This window comes from Chelonoidis abingdonii, chromosome 4 (assembly GCF_003597395.2).
Source record: "Chelonoidis abingdonii isolate Lonesome George chromosome 4, CheloAbing_2.0, whole genome shotgun sequence".
NCBI lineage: Eukaryota > Metazoa > Chordata > Testudines > Testudinidae > Chelonoidis > Chelonoidis abingdonii.
Genome location: NC_133772.1, coordinates 71,058,486 through 71,082,273, shown reverse-complemented (window position 1 = coordinate 71,082,273; position 23,788 = coordinate 71,058,486). Strand labels below are relative to the sequence as shown.

General features: G+C 45.8%; 1 protein-coding gene across 3 annotated transcripts in view; it reads right to left on the bottom strand.

Annotated features, from left to right (window-relative positions):
• The window catches only part of TRIM44 (tripartite motif containing 44), a 547,049-nt gene that overhangs the window by 360,341 nt on the left and 162,920 nt on the right, over positions 1-23,788 (bottom strand). Inside the window, exon 7 of one of the 3 annotated variants that reach the window (XR_012655773.1) lies at positions 6,868-6,878. The exons of 1 other annotated variant lie outside the window; for it this stretch is intronic. The gene's annotated coding sequence lies outside the window, so the exon portion shown is untranslated. Of the gene's footprint in view, positions 1-6,867; positions 6,879-7,726; positions 8,158-23,788 lie in introns of those variants that run through there. One more of the 3 variants, XM_032805112.2, reaches the window with a different exon arrangement.

Here is a 23,788-nt window from a genome sequence, read left to right as displayed (position 1 = left end):
GGCCCTGCACAGACAGGAGGGCACGATGAGCCATCCCTCTCCCTTCCTTGTGCCTTGCAATCTCAGCTATGCCACCCTCCCACAATGCAGCAGATCCAGGCCCATGCCAGGAAGCTGATGCTCCACTGTTAACAGGCATAGCAGAGGCCACTCAGTTTAGGGCTCCACCAGCACCGCTGGAGGCATGGCAATTACCTCCAGTACAACGCCACCAGGAGCAGATGCTGATACATAGACCAACAATGGGGGAAGTGTCTTAAACCATCAGCCTTGCCCTCAGCATGTGCACCCCTCACATATTAATAGGGAATTATAATAACTGAGTTATTCATGGTCTGCCCGTATTAAACACATAGGGCCCAGTTCAGAGCTGCACCTCTCAGTAGCTTTAGCCTAGGAGGAAGGGCAAAGGCATCTTTACCTTTTCCCCCTTCACCTAGAACTATATTAACTTACAGCAACTTCCAACAGCCTTCTACTAGCCAGCCTGCTGACCCAGAATAGCTGGAGTGCCAAGTGCTCCATCCATCTCCCATACACACCCCTCCCTTTCCCCCTCCCAACATGCCCCCTACCAGACATGTGCCAGCCCTACACCTCCCAGGGAACAGCCTCTCAGGACCCAGTTCTGGGGAATTCCCAGCTCAGGGTTTTAGCTGCTTTTGCTGTAAATGAGTCAGAACACAACCCAAAATCAGAGCTATAGGGCCAGATTCTCACCTCAGTCCCCCCAGTATAAACCCACCCTGAAGTCAATGGAGCTCTGCAGAGTGACAGAGACTGCAGTGGCAGATACAATTGCAGGATTAGGGCCTGCCCTTATTATTTAAACCTTGCCATTTTATATTTAGATTAGCCTGTTCCATATATTTGTCCTTCGTTTTAAATCTTGGTGGTTGTTCTTTAATATAATCCTTGCCTTTGGCTTGGAAAAAATAGTTATCCTAATTTTTTTCTCTATTTAGCTCATTTTATTTTTTAAACTGTATTATAACAATCCTTCAGGCAGTTTCCCCAGTTCCCTCATTGTCCCCTTTCCTGCCCAAATGCCCCTCCCACCCCTAGGCATTCCCTACAAAGGACAGCTGGTGACCTCAGCTGCAAACACAACTTTACTACCAGGAACAGTCCCACTGACTTCAGAATAAGTACTCATGGTAGCAAAGCGAGGCACATGTGCATTTGAAGGATGAGGACCCTAGATTGCTCACCAGGAGAAGGGGTGCCCATCCCATGTGGTCAGTGTAGGGGGAAGCATTAGGCCTCTGCTCCCCCATAATTGTTCTCTGGGGGAAATATATGAAAGAAATAGTGGCTAAAATTTTCTAGCTATAATCTCTCTTTGGTTGTATATTTGTATAGTCCTCCCCTGAGTCAGTGCTTTTTACACTGATCTTCAGAGTCTCTCTCTTTTCTGGAGGGACTAGTCAGAAAGCCAGAGTATTGGAGTGTTATTTTATTCCAAAAGTGTCTCTGGTTCTTTTATGTGAATTAATTTAATTATCTACCGCTACCAACATGTCAATATTTACTGCTAATTATTCCAGAATACTCATAATAGACAACTTGAAGACATGCAAGTTGATTATGTCATCTTCAGTTCCTGAGCTCACGACCTAGACAATTATCATATCAATAATTCTCATTAGCATAATGGGCAGTGTGTAAAGTACACAAGCTGCTCCCGAAATTCAAAGTATAATGAAGACAAGTGATCAGAGAGGCTCGTTTGACAAAACAGTGGATAATCAATAAATGAATGACCAGATCAATAGATATAAAGTTACCTCCAAGTGTCCATTAGCAGAGATTTTGACAAATAAATTACACAAGGCAAATCAATGTCTGGATAGTGAAATAAATCATGCAATTTAGAAGCAGATAACATAAGGTTGCTTGTTACACATGCATATATAGGAGTTAAATCCTCAGCTAGTGTAAATTGGAGCTACAGTAATTTAGGCCAGTTCAGGATCTGGCCCATGAGGATTTTATATTGTAGTCTCATTTCAAGTCTCTGTTTTAACACTTCTAAAATTAGTGTACTCTCCCTTAGCACCAGGTCATGAGAAATACATAATGAAAGCCTCTCTGTGTGTGCGCATGGGAGTATATGTATTTATATTGTTGAAACACTCAGTGCTATACCACACTCATAACTTTAGAGGAAGGATGGTACAGATGTAACATGAGATAGAAAAGCAGTTCACATTCAATACAAGGTGGGGGGAAACAGATTATCACGGAATATTAATTGGGGGGAAAAAAACCTCAGGAATTTCTAAAGCTTAGCACAGACAGAGTCCCCTGACTCTCAGCCCCTGCATTAATTCTATTGGGATCCAACCTTTGGGCAAACCTCTCAATCAGGCAAACCTCCCACTGACTTCAGTGAGGGCTTTGCCTGAGTAAAGACTTCATGATCTGACCTCCGGTGAAGAAATGATCATATCGTAATTCCAAACCATCCTGAAATGCTGGGAAGGAGGATGGTTGAGGACCCCATATGGACAGCTATGATCCCAACTGCAATAACAATTGTCCATTAAAAAAAGAATAAAGCTGATAATTTCTCCTTTTATAACCCTAACAAATTGAGATCTGATTATCTCTGTTGCTGAGTGTACAATATTACACTTCTAACAGGTCAATCAGGGATCTAGGATTCTGACCAGGACATTAAATTTACATAAAACCTTTCATCCAGATGGTATGCAAAATGTTTCATTTTACCTTACTGAGTATCTCAATCAGGGCTCAGTCATGCTAGGTGCTGAGCATTCTGGCCCTGATCTACTGAAACACCTAGTTAATTTAAAGCATGTACTGTACCTAGTTCTATTGAAGTCTGTGAGACTACTTGTGTTCAAAGTAAGGCATATGCTTAATCATTTTACTGGATCAGGGCCAGAGCTCTCAGCTCCTTGCACAATTGAATCCTAACTGACTATGTGTGTACCAATCTATATTCGGATCCCTTTGCTTACCTCTGAAGCACATCCAGCTCTTCAGGTGAAATGCAGCAACATAAAATAGGTGTTTAGGACAGCAAAGAAGAATCAATGCTACTGAAAGTGCAGGAGGATTAAGATAAACAGAAAACAATGATCCACACTGGAATTCGGCCAGGACTCCCCACTCTTGCAAAGAATGCCAAGGACTATTTAGTGACCACAAACATTAAGGCCCACAGTCTTGCATCTTTATCTGGGACCGTGGGGGTGGGGAGGTGCAGAGAATAAAACTCGGCATCCAGCAGCATAGTGACACAGCTAGTGCAGTGGAGTCAACAATGATTTACTAGAAAGTGCACTTTTTACTGAATTACCAGCAACACTTCTTGCAAACACTAGCTTTCCCTAGAGGTCACCCATCTAAGCAGCAAGCTGGCCAGACCATGTTTAGCCTACAAGATCTCAGCATAAGCTTGTAAGATTATAGGCCAAATATACTGGGCCAATTTCATCCATAGTGTAGCCCTATCACAGAAGTGGAGTTATACCAGGGATGAATTGGACCCATTAGGCTAGTCATTGGTAGAGATTACATGCACAGTACATAGAATGGATTAAGGGGATATTTTAAAAATCCCTTTTATAGTCACTGTCTTTTGTTTTGGGTAAAGTGGTTTAGGAGGAAAAAAAAGAAATATTAACAAGACAGGGATATTTTTACATGAGGAGTAATAGCATTTTTAACTATCTCACAGAACTGGAAGGGACCTTGAAAGGTCATCAAGTCCAGTCCCCTGCCTTCACTAGCAGGACCAAGTACTGTCCCTGACATTCCCCCCAGACCCCTAAATGTCCCCCTCAAGGACTTAATTTGCAGCCCTGGGTTTAGCAAGCCAATACTCAAACCACTGAGCTAGATTATGACCCTGAGCCATTGCAAGAACCAATTAAAATCTTCCCCTCATGTATGGGTTGACATAACTGGTAAATCCAGCACCAGCTTGGACTGCAAATGGCAAATGTCAGTGGTAAGATGGGTCCAGATCTGAAAGACAGTGTCACTGACAGGCAGGATCCAATATCAGGATTAATGATGCTCAGCCAGTAGGAAATGCTTATGACTTAATTAGATTACCCATTAGGGTGAACAGACAGCAAATGTGAAAAAATCAGGACACGAGATGGGGTAATAGGAGCCTATAAGAAAAAAACCCCAAAATCAGGACTGTCCCTATAAAATCGGGACATCTGATCACTCTATTACCAATGCACTGTCACTGCAGTCTCTCTCTCTGCCCGCACTCCTCCCACCTTCATTCTTCTGCTCTTCCAGACAACACACAAGTGAGCAGCAGGCCCCTTGTCTATCTTCTATCAGTTTCCCATTAATGCAGTTAGTTTTGAAAGCTGTGTACACAACCAACAGACTCCATAACAATATACCATCAGCCACCCCTCCTCTCCTAAAATCTCACTAGGGAAGAAAGGAAGGGGAACTCACCAAGATGGGCAGACTGACATTTGGCTTGAATGCCATGAGCACAAAGGGCCTTTCAGTACACTAAGACTGCTGGGAAACTTGGCCTGTGCTGCTACTGAATTGCATGGCCACACCCTCAGACCAGAACACTAGCTTTAGAATCTAATAGCTCTGCTAGCATCTGAAATTCTAGCATCTCCCAGTGTGAGCTGCCACTTTTCCATCAGCAAAAGCCCTCCTTATGTTTCCCATGTCTGGCTATAAAGTCCAATTTAAATAAGATCTGGTCTGGGCTACTATTCAGGATATCTACTGTTTGTTAATGTGTTTTGCTGTCTTGCTGATTTAATAATAGAGAAGCCCTGTTCACTCCTACAGTAGTTAACAGAGCACTTTCTAAAGCTGCACATGTACATCAGGAAATGTTTGAAACACAAGATTAAGATCATGTTACACAAGTCAATGGCAGGACATCATGTAATTGAGTGTCTAGCTGATTTAAAGAGACAGTGTACAGTATTTACAGACAGAGGGAAGGACATACAAGATCACTAAAAATAAAGCCATTGTTAGCATTTAGCTTTAAAATGCATTGTTGAAAGGAGTATAGTGCTGCCCAAAGCTGCCAGACTAACATGCAAGGGTGGGGGGCTATGCTTGCTCTTTTCCCCTATATTAACTACAGGCACAGCAATAGGGGAGCAGGACTGTGTACATTATAAGCACTGCATTCCTATAGTAGGATTGGGCTGAGGCAGTTGACTCAGCTTCATATCAGGTGTGATGCTTATGTTCACAGCCAAATCCACATAAGAAGTGATGATGCTAGAATCTCATGATTGTTGAGCCACACAGCTGAATTGGAGCCTGACCTTTTTTCTGGCTCTATGTGGTTCAGAATCTGTTACAGGCAGGACCAGCGCTAGGGTTTCTGGCACCCTAGGCACCAGGACATTTTGCTGCCCCGCGCACGGGTCTCGCGGCTTGCTGACCCCGGGGCCGGGGGGCGCCCTGGGCTGCCGGGCTGCGGCGGCGGCTCGCTGACCCCGGGGGCCGGGGGCGCCCGGGCTGCTGGCCTGCGCGGCCGGCTCGCTGACCCCGGGGCGTGCTGACCGGCGGTGCCCTGACCCGGGGGACACCTTGGGCTGCTGGCGGCAGGCAGCTGCTGCTGCCGGCAGCTCAGCCCCTCCAGCAGCAGCGGCTGCAACCATTTAAAAAAAATTTTGGGGGCACCACTTTTTGGCGCCCCCAAATCTTGGCACCCTAGGCAATCGCCTAGTTCGCCTAAATGGTTGCACTGGCCCTGGTTACAGGACCAGCCCAGCAGGAGCAGATTTGATCTGAATACAAGTCACATGACAGGTTGCTCTACTTACTGCTGAATGGCACCAGCTTCTGGTAGTTCTGAGGATTAGCTCAGTCAGACCAACTCCCCTCCCAGCAGTTACACCCCAGTAGTTCCTCTCTGGCTGTCAGGAACTACAGCTTGTCCTCTTCATGACTCAGCCCTCTGGCCAGGTCATTATTGAGATACCTCTTCTGGAGGGAATGTACCACAGTTCCTGCTCTCCAGCACTCTCAGGCAATCTTCAGCTTCACTGTCTCATACTACCTCTCCTACACAGGGCTGGCTTTAGGCTGATTCCGGCCCTGTGCCCTTTTAATTTTTACTCACCTGGCTGTGCTCTGGGTTTTCAGCAGCATTTCAGTGGCAGGTCCTTCAGTGCCACCAAAGACTCAGAGCACCGCCGGGTGAGTCATCCCTTCCAGGGCACTGTGGAAACTATTCGAATCTGGCCCCACACTTCCTAAAGCTGGCCCTGCTCCTACAGTGGCTGGCAGGGGAACCTGGGCCTACATTCTATTCTGGTTTTTGGCTCATGGACCCTCTACACAGAAGTTAAAGTCCATTCACTGTACCCTGCTGCCTTTCCCTGGGCTGAATCAGAGAAGATTAGGGTTGGAAGAGACCTCAGAAGGTCATCTAGTCCAAGCCCCTGCTTAAAGCAGGACCAACCCCAACCAGATCATCACAGCCAGGGCTTTGTCAAGCCTGACCTTAAAAACCTCTGATCGTCCCCACTCCTCTGGATTTCCAGTCTCTTTACTCCCTCCTCCCAGGAAGTAACTTTGGACAACTTGTCTCTGCTACCCCTCAAACACTCCTCCCTCTTCCCAGGGAGTAACTACAACCTTCTCTCTGCTACCCATTCTGTTTCCATTTTCCTTCTGTTTATAGAAGCCCTGCCTGTCTCTTGCAGGTAAGCTTCTCTCTAATTAACTGCCTCCATCCTAAAGCTCCCTCTGCTTGCAGACTAATTAGCTGATTGGGCCCACCTTCTCCAGCTCAGCTCTTGCAGGGTCAGTGTGGGGCGCACACCTCATCACAACCCTGCAAAACAAAGTATTTTATTCTCAAGGATCTGATTTTGACTCATTTCTAACTAGCTTCATTGTATTACAGTAACATCACTGCTATGTGCTGTGCAAATACATGTTGTGGGAAGTTGATTTGTTTCTGCAGTTTTGTTACTGTATTATTTGATTTGGTCTAGGGGGAATTGATATGTCTGTTTTAATTATTTGGTATATTGTTAAGGGTGGCCAGAGTTTTGGATGGGCTCTCTTTTAGTACCGTTTGTAAAAATCCAAACATATAAAGAGTAAGACACAGTTACTACTCCACTGAGCTTAACTTGAGTGCAGATTAGGTCCCTAGTTGGATCATCTGAAGCTCTGGCAGTTAGAAGTAATGCAATGGTATGAAAATGAGAAATGTGCTTATTACAATTTGAGTGAAAATGCACGCATGAGCCACCCAAGTTTTTTTCCCTCCAAATTTGACATTACAGGCCAAACTGTGGGTAGCACTGCCCCCAAAGCATGCCAGAATGCCTGCAAGCAGCAGGAGGAGTGTGGCTGCCCTTATTCTGGCCTTTCTGAAAGACAGGAGCTGCAGGAGGGCATTTCAGCCTAGTAACCTCTTTGTGTCTATATTCTATGCCCTGGCAATAACCACTACAAACCCTGCATGGATTAGTCCTTACTGTAGAAGGTGATTATACAAGAGGACCTATAGTACAAGGACTAGTCTATAGGCTGTCTGATAGCATATCCATTTGAGGGTCTAGTCAGACGTGTTGATTCCAAAACTTTACTGAATTCTTGGAAGCTGTTTAGTCTAAAATCCCATAGGGATTCTTTGTTGTGTTCAGCTTTGAGCACAGAAGCAAAGCCATTCTGTATTTTTTTACCTCCTTTTCAAAATTTATTAATACTAGTGAAACTGAATTAAACTCTTTGTGGTTTTTCCTGTTCTGGGGGAGGATCCAAGTCAAGTCAAGTCAGCAGGGTCAGAATTCACAATACAGGTCCCCCGGGAGCTATGTGTGTGGGTTACAGGGAAGGGGAGAACCAGCATGGTCTAAAAGAAAAAATGCCAGGGGTCCGTTATATCCAGGAAATCCTTCTGGGACAGGGGATGCTCTTATAAGATTGTCACACTTTATTACCAAATATTATTGCTGCAGCTTGTATGATAGGGAGTAAAAAAAAATCCCAGCTGGAGAAGTTGTTCCATTCTGTTTTTGGTAACTGTTTTAGCAAACATTCCAAAACATCTGAGATGTACATTTAGCAGCCACTTCCATCGGGGTCTCATTGCAGAGATATATCTCAGGAATGTCCTTAAGGGAAATATCAGAGGGATGCAAGTGAAGGCACCTGGAAAATTACAAAAAGGATATTAAAAATGGAGAACACGCCCTTGCCTTTAACCCACATCTGGGATCATGAGAACAGGGATTTAAGCAGGTATTGGCAAAGCCATCTCAAATCATGGGACTGGCTCAAAAATGTAAGTCATTGCTCCCATTAGAACATTTGATTGTTGGCATCAAGATTGCCATCATGAATTTCTAGTGTTATTTCAGGCCAGTCAGAACAGAAATCCCACTCCACTTTGCTACTTAATCTCATTTATGACATAAAGCTAGCCTCCATAAATATTTTTTTTTTGCCAGTCTTGCTAAGCAGCCTTATTTAAAATTGGCCAAACATTTTACAACAAACACATAGTGGGTTATTAGCATACACACAGCATTATTTTTTTAAAAAGCTGTATAGATTAACACATACATTTTGTTAGTAAGGAACTGATAGGATAGAATAGGATGTGTATATATTATATATGGTCTATTGAGAGGCAGCATGGTCCTGCAGATAATGACTTCGAGTCAGGAGACCTGGGTTCTGTTTCTGGCATTGTCACTGACCTTCTGTGTGACCCTAGGCAAGTCCCTGCCCCTCTCTGTGCTTCAGTTTCCCCTCTATCAATTTAGATTTTAAACTCTTTGTGTGTTTGTATAATACTTAGAACAAGAAGGACTTGATCTTGATGGAGGCCTCTAGGTGCTATTGTTACATAAACGTGTTTGAACATATTATACAGTATTTGCCCTTAAAAACAGGACAATTTTACCTTGAATAAAGGCTGCTGCATTCACTCACCTCTCAAAAAAAAAACAAACATCTTTTTCCCACTGAATTTAATGCTGGCCAATGGAGCAAGCCTATCTGATGACTGGGACTGGTGGGCAGTGTTTTCTGATATGAACTAGCTTGAGAGCATCAGCATGTTACACATGACCAGTGAATACCCATCAGCTGAACTGGGCTAGATTTGAACTGATCTGGGCTGGATTTAAAGTGCTGATCTGTAGGGAAAAGGCTCCAGTCCCCTGGGACATCCAGTCACCAGTGATTTGCAGTATTGAACACTCTAGCACACATTAACCAGATTTAGTACAGTGCTTATACCTTAAAAATGCCATAACTTATAGTAACTGTTTTGCTTGGAAGCTGTATTGTGGCCTACTGCCTGCCTCCAGAACTACTGGAGTCATGTAATAACATGTCCCAACAGAAATGAGCTGCCCCTGTTCAGCATAGCTGCTGGAATTCCACAGCTGTTGCAATTCAAGCTATAGCATGATGGGTGAATTCCTCCAAACAGAACATATCCAGCTACAATTTGGATGCAGACTACTTATACCAGGTTGAAATGAATTCCCTGAACTGGGTTGCCCACTTCAAGAAAAGATTAAACAGAGAAGATGCCTTTCCCATCGTAGTGATGTTACCAGAATAGGAGCTCTGTATTTGGGTCCTGAACTCATTTGTTCCAGTACACAGGAAAAGCTCTGGGAACTTTTGAATTCAATTTCCTGTTTGGTCAGCATGGTGAACTCAGCAGTACTCAGCAGTGCAGGTGACCATGCAGTCCCCCTAGAATTATAGAGCATACAATGTTTCTACACTCCCCCTTATCATCTCCGTCACTGAGGTTATCGCAGATTAGAAGGCGAAAAAAATGCACTCGCAATGACATGTTTTCCGAGTTCATGCAGTTCTCTCGCACTGATAGGACACATCTTAATGCATTCAGTGGCAGAGGCCAGGAAAGAATTAAGTGAGCGCAAAGAGCAGAGGCAGGATCCAATGCTGAGGAAAGCCAGCAAGAGCACAGATCTCCGCTGCATAACCACCTACCCTCCTCCCCATGTTCCATAGCCACCTCACCCAGATGCCCAAGAATGTGGCAGGGGAGGAGCCTCTGGGCACCTAGCCACTCCAGTCCAGAAGATGGCCCAAGCAACAGAAGGCTGTCATTCAAACAGTTTGATTTTTAGTGTGGCTACAATAAGCAATGTGGCCGTGATCTTCCCTCCTCCCCCACCCCACCCGGGCTACTTTGTCCTTTATCTTTTTTTTTTTTTTTAATTAACAAAGAAAGAATGCATGGTTTCAAAACAATAGTTACTTTATTTTGAAGGGGGGGAGGGTGGTTGGCTTACAGGGCATTAAAATCAACAAAGGGGGCAGGTTTGCATCAAGAAGAAACACACACAACTGTCACACCTTAGCCTGGCCAGTCATGAAACTGGTTTTCAAAGCCTCGCTGATGCGCAGCACGCCTTGCTGTGCTCTTCTAATTGCCCTGGTGTCTGGCTGCTCAAAATCGGATGCCAGGCGATTTGCCTCAACCTCCCACCCCACCATAAACGTCTCCCCCTTTCTCTCACAGATATTATAGAGCACACAGCAAGCTGCAATAACAGTGGGAATGTTGGTTGCACAGAAGTCTGACCTAGTCAGCAAACAGCACCAGCGAGCTTTTAAAGTGTGTGACGGTGAGCTGAGTGGGCTCCATGCTTGCGTCTGCATGGGTAACCCAGGAAAAAGGCACGAAACGATTGACAGCCATTGCTTTCATGGAGGGAGGGGCGACTGACAACATGGGCCCACCTGTGACAATGTTTTTGCCCCATCAGGCATTGGAAGCTTAACCCAGAATTCCAATGGGCAGCAGAGAATGCAGGAACTGTGGGATAGCTACTCACTGTACACCGCTCCATAAGTCGCTGCTAGTAACAGGTAGTGAGGATGCACTCCGCCGACTTAATGTGCTTAGTGGGGACATACACAATCGACTGTATAAAATCGATTTCTAAAGATTGACTTCTATAAAATAGATTTAATTTGGTAGTATAGACATACCCTAAGGCATCCAGTTGCAGAGTATCTGGATACTATGATTAAAGTGCATTTAGGATTAAGTACTGTGATACCTCCATACAACATAATTGTTCCCTGCACATCTTTGGTTACATGCTTCTTCGTTTACTAGCAGTTGTGTCATTTTCCCCTGGGTAGCCCTGAACATATCAGTGTTTGGACATGAATTCTCCTTCTAAATCATTAGTAGTTAATGGTTGTGTCATGTGGCATCTGAGAGGTCATTTACCCTATCTTGGCACCTCTGCTCTCAATATAATGAGGTATTAGTGATCTCCCAACAGGCATGATATACAAGTAAACACATGCAGAGCTTGATTTAATTTCTAGATTCTATTATTTAACTAAATTAAACTCATTTAATAGAACTTGTTAATTTCTTAATTATAGCTTATATACCAATTCCTTAACAGTCATCTCTTGTTAGTTGAAGATACAGTATTTTAATTCAGCGTGTGTTTTGGTTTGATTCACAGCTGTTGTATTGTTAGCTGAAAGGCCTCACCCTTGCACAGGAATTCTGGATTCCTGTATGTAGAACGAAATGAACAAAGTTATACATGAGAAGACACAGTGACATTGAGCATGATTGCCTTAGCCCAGCTTTCTGCAAAGGGATCAGTCAGTTTCAATGCCAGCCTGAGAATCTTACATTTGTTTTGACAATTCTGGGAGCACAATGGTTCCTTATCCCAGCACTTCACTAGCAAATTAAGTGCCTTCAGCAGAAAATATTAGCCTTGAGTTGATTGGATATCACATCCACTATAATCATTTTCCTTTCAACTTAATGCCCATTTCTTTGTATCTCCTTCCTTTCTCTCTAGTAGCTGTTCCCAGTAAACAACATAAGACTCATGAGAATAGAAGAAGAAATGTTTTTGACTTCACTAGGGGCATGTCAGCCTATTAACTTACCAACATACTGTACATGTATGCATTTGAAGCTACTCAGAATCTCATATTAACAGCAGTGATAGGATAATGATCCATCCTGTCTTAAAATCAATCAAATCAATCAATCTGGCAATCTAAGGTAAAGGGGAATCTACTGTCGCAGTACCAAGTCTAGGACACGTCACTGATCAGTTATGATACCATCCACTTTGGGCAGTAGTGATCCACACAGGTTATTCATTACACCACCATTCTTCAACATTTTTTAAAATGTTGTATTTTTGTTCAGTTGAAAACTTCAAAAATTCCACATGAAATCAGGTATTTAGAACAAGATTATTTATAGATAGGTTTGGCAAAATTAATTTTTTATGTTTATTTTGAAGCATTTTTTAAAGATCATCAGTTTAAAATTTCAGTTATAGGAAATCATGGCATTTGGGGCAGACAATAATTATTTAATGACAACAGACACTGAGATTCAATAAGTTAATGCTTTATAATAATTTAAAACAAATTGTCAACATCACATGTCAAAATATACGAAGTAAACATCCTTAAATCAAACTCCAATAATTTCCAATGCAGAATTTTTCTTACTTTGTCTGTCTGTAAATTTAGATTATTATTGTGGGAACATGTTTTCAGTGGTTTGTGTATGTATGATAACATTGACATTTATTGATTAAAAAAAAAATCTAATCCTTCCAAGTCTATTTATAGATTAGATTTGCTTCCTCTACCCATCACCACAGCCCAGTACTTTTATTCCAACTACAAGTTTTTCACCTTCCTCTGGAAGGCTTTTCTCAATCTCCACTGCACACTGGATCCCTCTTTGCGGGAAAGGAGAGGACAGAAAGTTCTTCCACACAGAACACCGTGAAAGAGGCTGCATTAGATGTCTGCAAAATTTGACATGAAATAGGATTGGAAAAAAAAGTAGCAAAGTATAGGTAAGGAGCTAGTGAGGAACAGTCCAATGTAAAAGAGTCCCATTTTAATCTAACATATGAAGACAATGAACTGAATATTTACAGAAGTGTCCAAGTGCTTGTATACAAACGTTAGAAGTCTAAATACTAAGATGGTGAACTAGATTGCCTGACGTTAAATTAGACTATTGATATAATAGATATCATGGAAAATTGGTGGAATAAGGATAATCAATGGGACACGGTAGTACTAGAGTAAAAATATATATAGAAATGACAGAGTCGGGTGCTCTGGGGGAGTGCAACTATATGTGAAAGAAAGCATAGAATCAACTATAGTAAAAATCTTAAACCAAACTGTGCCATAGAATCTCTATGACTAGAAATTCCATGCTTAAATAATAAGAGTATAGTGGCAGGAATGTACCAACTACCTGCCCTGGATGATGATGGTGATTGTGAAAAGCTCACAGAGATTAGAGAGGCTACAAAGGCAGAAAATGCAACAATAAATGGGGACTTTAACTATCCTCATATTGACTGGGTATTTGTCACTTCAGGAGAGGATGCAGAGATAAAATTTCTAGACACCCTTAATGACTGCCAAAGAAACCCACCACAGTAGCATTTAACTTCAAAAAGGAAAACTACGCAAAAATGAAAAAGCTAATTAAACAGAAGCTAAACAGAACAGTCACAAGGGTGAAATGCCTGCAAACTACATGGACACTATTTAAAATCACCATAAATGAGGCTCAAACTAAATGTACATGCCAAATAAAAACCCCCCAAAAATAATAACTAAAAAAAAAAAAGAAAAAAACAGGAAGATCACAAAAAATGCCACCATGGCTATACAGCAGAGTAAAAGGCAGTCAGAGGCAAAAAGACGTTCTTTAATAACTGGAAGTCAAATCCTACTCAGGAAAATAGAAAGGAACACAAATTCAGGCAAGTCAAGTGTAAAAGTGTAATTGGGCCGGCCAAGAAAGAATCTGAAGAGCAACTATGAAAAGATACAAAAACTAATAGCAAACTTGTGTTTAAGTACACCAGAAACAGAAAGCCTGCCAGACAGACAGTGGGGCCACTGGACAATCAACATGCTAAAGGAGCACTCCTGGAAGACAAGGCCATTGTGGAAAAGCTAAATGAATTCTTTGCACTGATGTCATAAACAGATGGTTAAGGGTTAATGTCTCTTTTACCTGTAAAGGGTTAAGAAGCTCAGTGAACCTGGCTGACACCTGACCAGAGGACCAACGGCGGGACAAGATACTTTCAAATCTTGGTGGAGGGAAGTCTTTGTTTGTGCTGTTTGTTTTGTTCATTGTTCACTCTTGGGGCTAAGAGGACCAGATGTGCCACCAGGCTCTTCTCCAATCCTTCTGAACAGTCTTTCCATGTTCAAATAGTACAGTACTAGCTCAAACAGGCAGTTAGTCTTGATCTTGTTTTCTTAATGTGTGAATATGTCTTGCTGGAAGATTCACCTCTGTGCTGTAACTATTGATCTCAGGTAGGGGGGAGAGACCTCCAAGGCTTATGAATGTGAATCGCGTGTAATAACATTTTCATCCTGATTTTACAGGAGAAAATTTTTATTTTTATCTTAATTAAAGCTTTCTTTTTTACAGAACCTGATTGAAACTCGACCAGGATGTGTGCGGAAAGGAGGGAGGGAGAGGTTATTCCTCTCTGTTTAAGATTCGAAGGAGTTTGGATGCGGTGTTAACCTCTTCAGGGTACTAGGGCAGGGGAGAGTCTGGAGGGAAAAGCAGGGGGGATGTTTTTTCTCTTTTTTAGCCGCAAGGGGTTGGGTCTTTGGCTTTTTCCCAGGAAAGGGTTTTGCCGGCAACATAACGTGTGCCAAACCTATATTTTGGCGGTGGGTGGCATTGTCTATCAGATCAATAACTAGGAATTAAGCTGAGAGCGGTCATGAGGTCCCCATTTTGGACGCTAAAGTTCAAACTGGAGGAAACAATGACCTTGACAACTAGATCTTCACTGCAGAGGATATGAGTGGAATTCTCTCACCTGGCCACCTCGTTTTTAGGTACAGGTCTTGGGAATGGTCCCGGATTGAGGTATCATAGAGCGAGGTTTTAGAACAAATTGATAATTAAACAGTAGACGTCTCAGACAGTTGTATTCACCCAAGCAGGTTCTGAAGGACTGAAATATGAACTGCAGAGACTGTTGCTGGCACAAAGTGCACCGGGGGAGGCAGACAGCATGGGGTCCGTCTTCCCGGTGTGCCCACGCCATGAAACACTACCAGGTAGCGAAGCAAAGCAGGTTTTATTTGAGATGCTCAAAGTGTCATGGAGTACTTGACATGCCTCAAATCCACACAACCTAAAACAAGGCCAGTCTGTTGCCTTTATATCCATGGAGAAACTTTTTCTCGCTGACAAGCCAGCCCCATTTCTCCTCCTCTTCTGTCCGCTTGCCAGCATTCTTTTCTTCACACCCTTCTTTGTCTTCCCTCCCTTCCTCCTTCTCCCCCTGTAAGCAGTTACGTAAGCGCAGGTTGCATTAAGTAATCTTGGCCGTGGCAGCTCATTAGTAAGTTTTTCCTTCTGCAAGTTATCTTGTCCTTCTTTGTGAAGGTGCACAGTGCTCATTATTCTGCTTAGACCGTATGAGCTGTATGCAACTGATAGGGATGTGCGACTGGCCTTTTCTATTTATTGGCCGTGTTAGGTCAATTAGAGTTTAAACATGGAAGAGGTTCTCTCATCTGAGGCCTAAACGGGGAGACTGTATATCCTTATTGCCGTTTTCCTTTTAAGTTACTTAGGATTATCCTTAGTGAACAACAGAAACTACTAACTGTGTATGTCACCTATCACTTAATCACTCTGTTCCAGATGAGTGGAGATAGCTAACGTAATGCATGTTTTAAAAGACTCCAGAGGCAATCCTGGCAATATCAGGTTGCTAAACCTAACCTTCCATACCAGCAAATTTGTTGAACTATAAGAAACAAAAATTATATTTTTTTTTTTTTTTTTTTTTATCAACCACATAGATAAAATGATATTTTAGGTCAAGCATGGCTCTTGTAAAAGTACAGGGGAATCATGTCTGCATCCGCATGCTGTTACATTTTTTGAGGGTATCACGCAAGCTGTGGACTGAGGTGATCCTGGGGGGGGCCGGATATAATGTACTTGGACTTTCAGAAAGCCTTTTGACAGGGTCCCTCACTAAAGCTCTTAAGCAAAAGTACACCAGTCAGAATAGAAAAAAGTTCTTGTTAACAGACAGGAACAAGGGTAGGAATAAATGGTCAGTAAAAAAGAGGTAAATTCATGGGCTCCCAATGATCTGTACTGGACGCAGTGCTTGTTCAACATAGATAACAATTATCTGGAGAAAGGGGTAAAACAATTGAGGTAGCAAAGTTGCAAACAATACAAGATAGTTAAGTCCAAAGCAGACTGCAAAAGTTATAAAGGGATCTCAATCAAATCTGGGTGACTGGGCAATAAAAATGGCAGATGAAATTTCATGTTGATAAAATGCAAAGTATGCACATTGCAAACATAATTCCAACTACACATACAAATTATGGGGTCTAAATTAGCTGTTACTATTCAAGAAAGAGAATTGGAGTCATTGTGCAATCATTCTCCTGAAAAGATCCTCTAATGTGTAGTGGCAGTCACAAAAGCCCAAATCGAATGTTAGGAACCATTAGTAAAAAGGATAGGCTATAAGAACAGCAAATAGTATAAATGCCACTATATCAATCCATGAATACTGCGTGCAGTTCTGCTTGCGCATCTCAAAAAAGATACATTAGAAATGGAAAAATTACAGAGAAGGGCAACAAAAATGATTATGGCTATGGAACTGCTTCCATATGAGAGGAGATTTTAAAAACTGGGACTATTCGGCTTGGAAAAGAGATGACTGTGGTGGTATATGATAGAGGTCTATAAAATCATGAAAGGTGTGGAGAAAGTGAATAGGGAAATGTTATTTACCCCTTCACATAACACAAGCACCAGAGGTCACCCAATGAAATTAATAGGCAGCAGGTTTAAAACAAACAAAAGGAAGTATTTCTTCATACAACGCACAGTCAGCCTGTGGAACTCATTTGTTGTGAAGGCCAAAAGTAAAACTGGGTTAAAAAAATAATTAGATAAGTTAGTGGAGAACAGGTCCATTGACGGCTTTTTAGCCAAAATGGTTAGAGATGCCACCCTCTGCTCTGGGCATCCCTAACTCTCTGACTGCCAGAGGCTGGGAATGGACAATAAGGGATGGATCACTTAATAATTGCCCTGTTCTGTTCATTCCCTCTGAAAAATCTGTCATTTGTAAAGTGAACAGATAGTGAGTGTGAAAATTTGGGATTTTTTTTTTCAGGGGTGGTGGGTATAGTTGCACATACAAGACAAAGCTGCTAATATCAGGATGGTCCCAATAATAACATGATGTCTGGTCACCCTAGTCATTGGCCACCGTTAGAAGACAGGATATTGGACTAGATCGGGGTGGGCAAACTTTTTGGGCCGAGGGCCACATCTGGGTGGGAAAATTGTATGCAGGGCCGGAGCAGGGAGTTGGGGTGCATGAGGGAGTGCGGGGTGTGGGCGGGGGTGCAGTGTGCAGGAAGGCACTCGGGCAAGGGATTGGGGCAGAGGAGGGGTGCAGGATGTATGAGGGGGCTCAGGGAATGGATTGGGGTGCAGGAGGGGGCTCAGGACAGGGGTACAGGAGGGGTGCAGACAGCAGGAGGGTGCTCAGGGCATGGGGTTGGATGCAGAAGGGGTGCAGGGTGCAGCAGGGGGCTCAGGGCAGGGTGTTGGGGTGCTGGAGGGGTGTGGGGTGCATGAGAGGGCTCAAGGCAGGGAGTTGGGGTGCAGGAGGGGTGTGAAGTGCAGGCAGGGAGTTGGGGGGTGGGGTGCAGGAGGGGTTTGGGTGCCAGCCTGGTGCTGCTTACCTAAAGAGGCTCCGGGGTGGCAGTGGCGCACACCGGGGCCAGGGCAGGCTCCCTGCCTGCCTGCCTGCCCTGTCCCTGGCCCCACACATGGGCAGCAAGTTTGTAGAAATTTTGGTGGTGCCCAGAACCTGCCCAAACTCTGCCCCCCAAAACTCCACCTCCCATCTGCCCAAGGATCTGGGAGGGAGTTTGGGGATAGGAGGGGTGTGGAGGAAGGGTTGCAGGCTCTGGGAGGGAGTTTAGGGGAGGGAGGGGGTGCAGGGGTGGGGCTGGGGATGAGAGGTTTGGGGTGCAGGAGGGGGCTCAGGGCTATGGCAGAGGGATGGGGTGGGGCTGGGGATGAGGACTTCATGATGCAGGAAGGGGTTCAGGGTTGGGGCAGATGGTTAGGTGCAGGGGGATGAGGGCTCTGGCTGTAGGACCGGTGCAACCATTTAGGCGACCTAGGCGGTCGCCTAGGGCACTGGGATTTGGGTTCGCCATTTTCTTCGGCAGTGACTGTGGCGGCAGGATCTTCGGCTGCCCTGGTTGCCACCAGCATTTAGGCAGAGGGAGCTGAGGCAGGGGAGGTCAGGGAGGGCCGCCTGCAGCAAGTAAGGGGGGGGCGGCACGCAGGGGAATTCCCCGCCCCAGCTCACTCCTGCCTCACCTCCTCCCTGAGCACGCTGTGTCTGCATCACTTTTCCCACCTCCCAGGCTTGTGGCACCAATCAGCTTAGGTGCCGCAAGCCTGGGAGGTGGGAGAAGTGAAGCAGCGATGGCGTGCTTGGGGTGCTCGTGCGCGGAGCAGGGGTGAGCTGGGGCGGGGGGTGCCTCAGGGTGGAGGGAGGGAGCTGCGGTGGGGAGGTGTGCCTCAGAGTGGAGGGGGGGAGCTGCTGCAGGGGCACCTCAGGGCGGGGCGGGGGCGCAAGGTGGAAGTTTCGCCTAGGGTGCGAAACATCCTTGCACCAGCTCTGGCTGGCTGGAGCTGGGGATGGTGGGTTTAGGGTGTGGGAGGGGCTCAGGGCGAGGGTAGGGGGTGAGGGCTCTGTCTGGGGCTGGGAATGAGGAGTTTGGGGTGTTGGAGGGGCTCAGGGTGAGAGTAGAAGTGTGGGGAGTGAGGGCTCTGGCTGGGGCTGAGGGTTTTGGGGTGCTGGAGAGGCTCGGCTGGGGCAGAGAGTTAGGGTGCGGTGGAATGAGGGCTCTGTCTGTGATGGGGATAAGGTGTTTGGGGTGTAGGAGGGGCTCAGGGCTAGAGCAGAGGGTTGGGGTGCAGGGGTGCGTGAGGGCTCTGTCTGGGGCTGGAGATGAGGGGTTTGTGGTGTTGGGGGGGTAGAGGGTTGGAGTGTGGGGGGGGATGAGGGCTCTGGCTGGGACTGGGGATGAGCTGTTTGGGGTGCTGGAGGGGCTCAGGGCTAGGGTAGAGGGTTCAGGGTGCAGTGAGGGGGTGAAAGCTCTGACTGGGGGTGTGGGCTCTGGGGTGGGGCAGGGCTGGGGATGAGTTTGGGGTGTGACCCTTCCAGCAGGTAGGGGATCTTGGGGGACAACTACTGCACTGGTGGGGTGCAAAATAAACTTTATTAAGAAAATGCAAAAACAGGGAAAATTCAATAGTGAGGGGTATGGGGTTTGTTAAGGTAGACAATTGGGAAGGGGTTTCTTTTAGTAAATAGTATAGGGGGTTTCAATAGTGGGTTACAATACAGTGGGGTACAATACAGTTGGTAACCAATTAACACTGAAATATAAATGTAACAGGTAGCTAACAATTTCTTATGTAAAGGGTGTGTTTACAGCAGCATATAACCAACTAACAGTTATGGGAAAATGTGTTAAATATCCAACAACTCTAGGTAAAATGTGTCACAGTGGTATAAATGTAAAATGTGAGGTGTGTTAGAGAGAAAAAAGGGTAACCAATGGGGTTTTTATGCTAGACTTCAGTAATACAATTGAGGTTTGGGGCAGTAGGAGCGGGGTGAACATGTGGGGAAGGGATTAAAAAAGAGAGAGAGAAAGGCAGTGGTAGGAATGAGGTTGGGGATGGGGGAAGAGGAGCACGTGGTGAAGCAGAGACCAGAGGCAGAGGCGCTGCGGAGGGAGATTTAAACCCAGGGAGACACAGAGAGCAGACAGGCTGCAAGTTTTAAACAGCAGAGAGACTGCAACGAGTGCAACTGGGAGTGACACGGGCAAGCTCGGGGCGGGGGTGGGGCAGCGGGAAGACAGACTTAACCACAATTATACAGAACACAGCAAAATCTTATCTATGATCTAACTTAACCAAGACTACACAAATTAGCAAGTAACAGAACACAATGCAACAATTTTTAAACCTAACTTACAGAGCACAATACAAACAATTCTCTAAACCTAACTTAACCCACAGCTATGCAAAATGAAATTACAACTTATCTAGACTAAGAACCTGATTCTAATAGGTGCACCTTAGCAGCAGTGGAGGGGGGGGCTGCAAGCTGGCAGCCCAGGATAGCAATAGTGGTGCAGCAGGAAAGCTGACAGCCCAGCATAGCAGCACAGGAAGGCACAGCTTATTTTTTAGCAGCAAAGGCGCTGCGGAGCAAGAACAGAGGTTATAGATACAGACCAAGGAGTTAGCTTGGGTGTGTTGCTGGGAAACAAGGCCAGCAGCTAGGACAGGGGAGTCTGCAAGAGGGAAAGTTCTTACCATCCCCAGACAGCAGCAAACAGAGACGAAGGAACAGCAGAGTAGCATTCGGAGGATGGAGAGAGGACTCGATTCGCTTTCAGTAATCAGGAGATCTCCAGGCACAAATTCGTTGTTCATGGGAGGGGAGTTTAAAAAAGCAGGGTACGCTCAAAAACAAACAAGAGCAGAGAGGAGAGGCCCCCAAGACCCCTAGGCTGATCAGACCAGGTGGCAAAGCAAGAACCTCTCCGGGTTGATCAGAAAATGTCTGGTTTTAAAGGCAAACTTAGGCAGTTTCCCACAGTACTTTTGATTGCTCCTCTTGGATACAGGGGAGGAGAGGAGGCAGGGAAAACTGCAGGTGAGCATAGGCATGCCTGGGCATGTTCTGAGCCACAGGTATGACTCATATGCTTAATTAGTTGGCCACTTCAGGTCTTGCATTTCTGGGCAGCGCCCCCCACACCGAGCCCGGGTCTGAACAAAGGAGCCAAACAAAGAAGCAAGAAGCCCCCTCCCTAGGCAGAGCAGTGGCTCCAGTTAGTCTGTACAAGCCATCCCTATGCAGAGGGCTGTGACTTTAGTTAGCACAAAGGCTGGGAGGGGTGGCCACACAGGACAAACAGAAAGGAGAGGAGAAAAAGGAATGTAGCAGGAGGACAGCTGTAACAGACAGGGTGTAGGCAGGCTGCTCCGGGACAAGGGCCAGAGAGGAGGACTCCCCCCAGCCCTTTCCCTGCCAGCAGCAGCGAGTTCTGGGGGAGGAGCCCCTCTTTCCTGCCCCCCCCAGCAGCACACTCACCCCCACCACTGTCACTGCATGTGCTCCTAGGGCCCTTCTCAGGTCCAGGAATCTCCCTTGCCTCCCCCATGGTGGGTGCCGTGGGGTGCTGTGTGTACCTTCTCCCCTGACTGTAGCCTCACTGGGGGTGGGGGATAGGGCTGCCTCCTTGGCCAGCATGGGGCAGGAGTGGTGAATGAGGGTGGGGGGGCTGTGCTGGTGGAGGGTCCTGCCAGAAAAGGGAAGGGTCTGAGGTGGAAGGGCAGGCTAAGAGTCAGTCTGCCCTGGCAGTTGATATGGGGGGGCACTAGGACCCTGCGGCAGCAGTTGCTGCAGAGATGCTGCATGGAAGAGGCAGGGAGACTCTTCTCCCTCCAGGGCCCAGGGAGATGCCTGGGGCCAGCAAGGGGGGGCTGGGGTACACTCAGGGGAGGCATGGGGGGGTGGCAGGTGGGGACAGGGGGAGACCCGGCCCCAAACATTGGTGGAGCTGGGCCCCAGGGCTCTAAATATTGCAGGTGCCCAGGCACCACATGGGTATATAACTCGCTGCCCATGGCCCCATGCCACTCCAGGAAGTGCTGCGGCCCCTGGAGGAGGGGAGGGGAAAGCTCTGCGCCCGCTGCCCTTGCCGCACCTCAAGGTACCTCCCCAGAAGCTCCCATTGACTGCAGTTCCCCGTTCCCAGCCAATGGAAGCTGCGGGGGGCGGTGCCTGGAGCCATAGGCAGTGCATGGAGCCCTCTGCCCCCGCCCACAGGGGCCGCAGGGAAGTGGTGCTGGCTGCTTCTGCAGAGTGGTGTGAGGCTCGTGGCGCCGGGGGGGGGCAATCCTGCAGGTCGGATCCAAAGCCCGGGGGGGCCAGATCCGGCTCGCGGGCCATAGTGCCCACCTCTGCGCTAGATGAACCATTGGTCTGACCTAGTATGGCCATTCTTATGCTAGTCTGAGCAACAGTAACTGGTGAGTGGGTTAGCAAAGAGTACCATGCAGAAGTGTTATTAAGGACAAACTCATCCTGCATTTGGAACGACATTAACAATTCTGTTGATGCATGAGCCAGGCGGCTAGCAGAACTACTGTTTTAAAGAGACTGTATAATTTGCAGATCTCTTTTATCTGGAGAGAGGGTATGTTTTATTGGGAGGTAAGCCTGTTCTTTTTGATTGAGAAGAAAGACAAAACCTTGTACATTTCCCCTTCTAAATATTGAGAAAAGCTTTGGTTCAGGTGTGTGGCAAGGCACGAGGGCAGTGTGTATGAGAGAGAACTGGATGCCTGGCAAAAGCTAACAAAATCCCAGAATGAAGCACAGCCTTGCTATATGAAGATTGTTTTAATGCAAAGGTTGTGAAAGGAGGAAAAAATGGTTGAATAAGAGACACATTCATTGAACTCTAGTTTTGGCAGAGAGGGGTTGTAAAGCCCCGTGAGGATTGTCCAGGGGGGGAAAACTGATAATCGGAAACTTTGCAAAATCCAAACTTAATCTCCTGCGCTGCAGAGAACTAATCCTCTCACTTTGACATTAATCTTTTCAGCAGAGATAAAAAAATACCCTTCTTATCTTTCACTTTGCTCATTGAGCCAGAAAACGGGAGTAGGATTTGGTCTTTACTGGTTGGATAAATATGGAGCTGCAGAAATTCTCGCAGTAAAGTGTTTTTCCAACCACCCCTTCCAAGATTGCAGTATGGACTTGCACCAACTGACACTGACCCTCTGCTGCTGTTTTCAGAGAATCAGCAACTTCATGGGTGTTCCTGGAACAGAGAACCATGGCTCTAGAAATAAGAAAGCAAGGCCACCAAGGAGGATTCCCATGGCAAATACAGCTTCAAGAGCCCAAGAGGTCATTAGAAAGGTCTGCCAGATTTGAATCCATCCTATGTTTTGCATGAGTTCCTGGTACATGGTTAACCATCTGATGTTAAGTGGTCTCCCATGAGAAATTAGTTAATGGTTTCTAGTAGGTCAGGTATCAAATCACAAAATACCACTGTTAAAAGTAAGCACCCCCTTCCTAAAGAAGCACCTATGCTGCCGGATGTTGCCAGCTTGACAGTCCTGGAGACTGAAATCTTGTGTTGGTCACTAAAACAGATTCAGAGAGAAACAGTGCACGCCTTCCCCCGCAGGCCTGATCAAAAACCTATCGCAGTCAGTTAAAAAAAAAACTCCCCCTGTCCTGTTCGGTGGGCTTTGGATCAGGCCCACAAGGGCGCTGCCTGTCGGTGCCTTGCTGTTGCCATTGTCTATGTTGTACCCATTGTGTGCAGTCTCCAAAGACCATCTGGCGCCTCTCAACAGCACCGCAGCCACTTAATAAACACATCCAGAGAAATAAGAGAGTCTGCCAGGTTGATTTGGGACACACCATCACCTAGCCTGCTACCTCAGACAGCACTTTATATCTATCACTGGTGCCGAAACAAACAAACACTGGAACGGCTCAACAAGGAGTTTCTTTTTGGAAAAGGTCTGTTTCTCCACCTTGACCCACCCCCTTTTTTCTCCTTTTTGAAAAAATGACATAAAAATGCACATGACTTT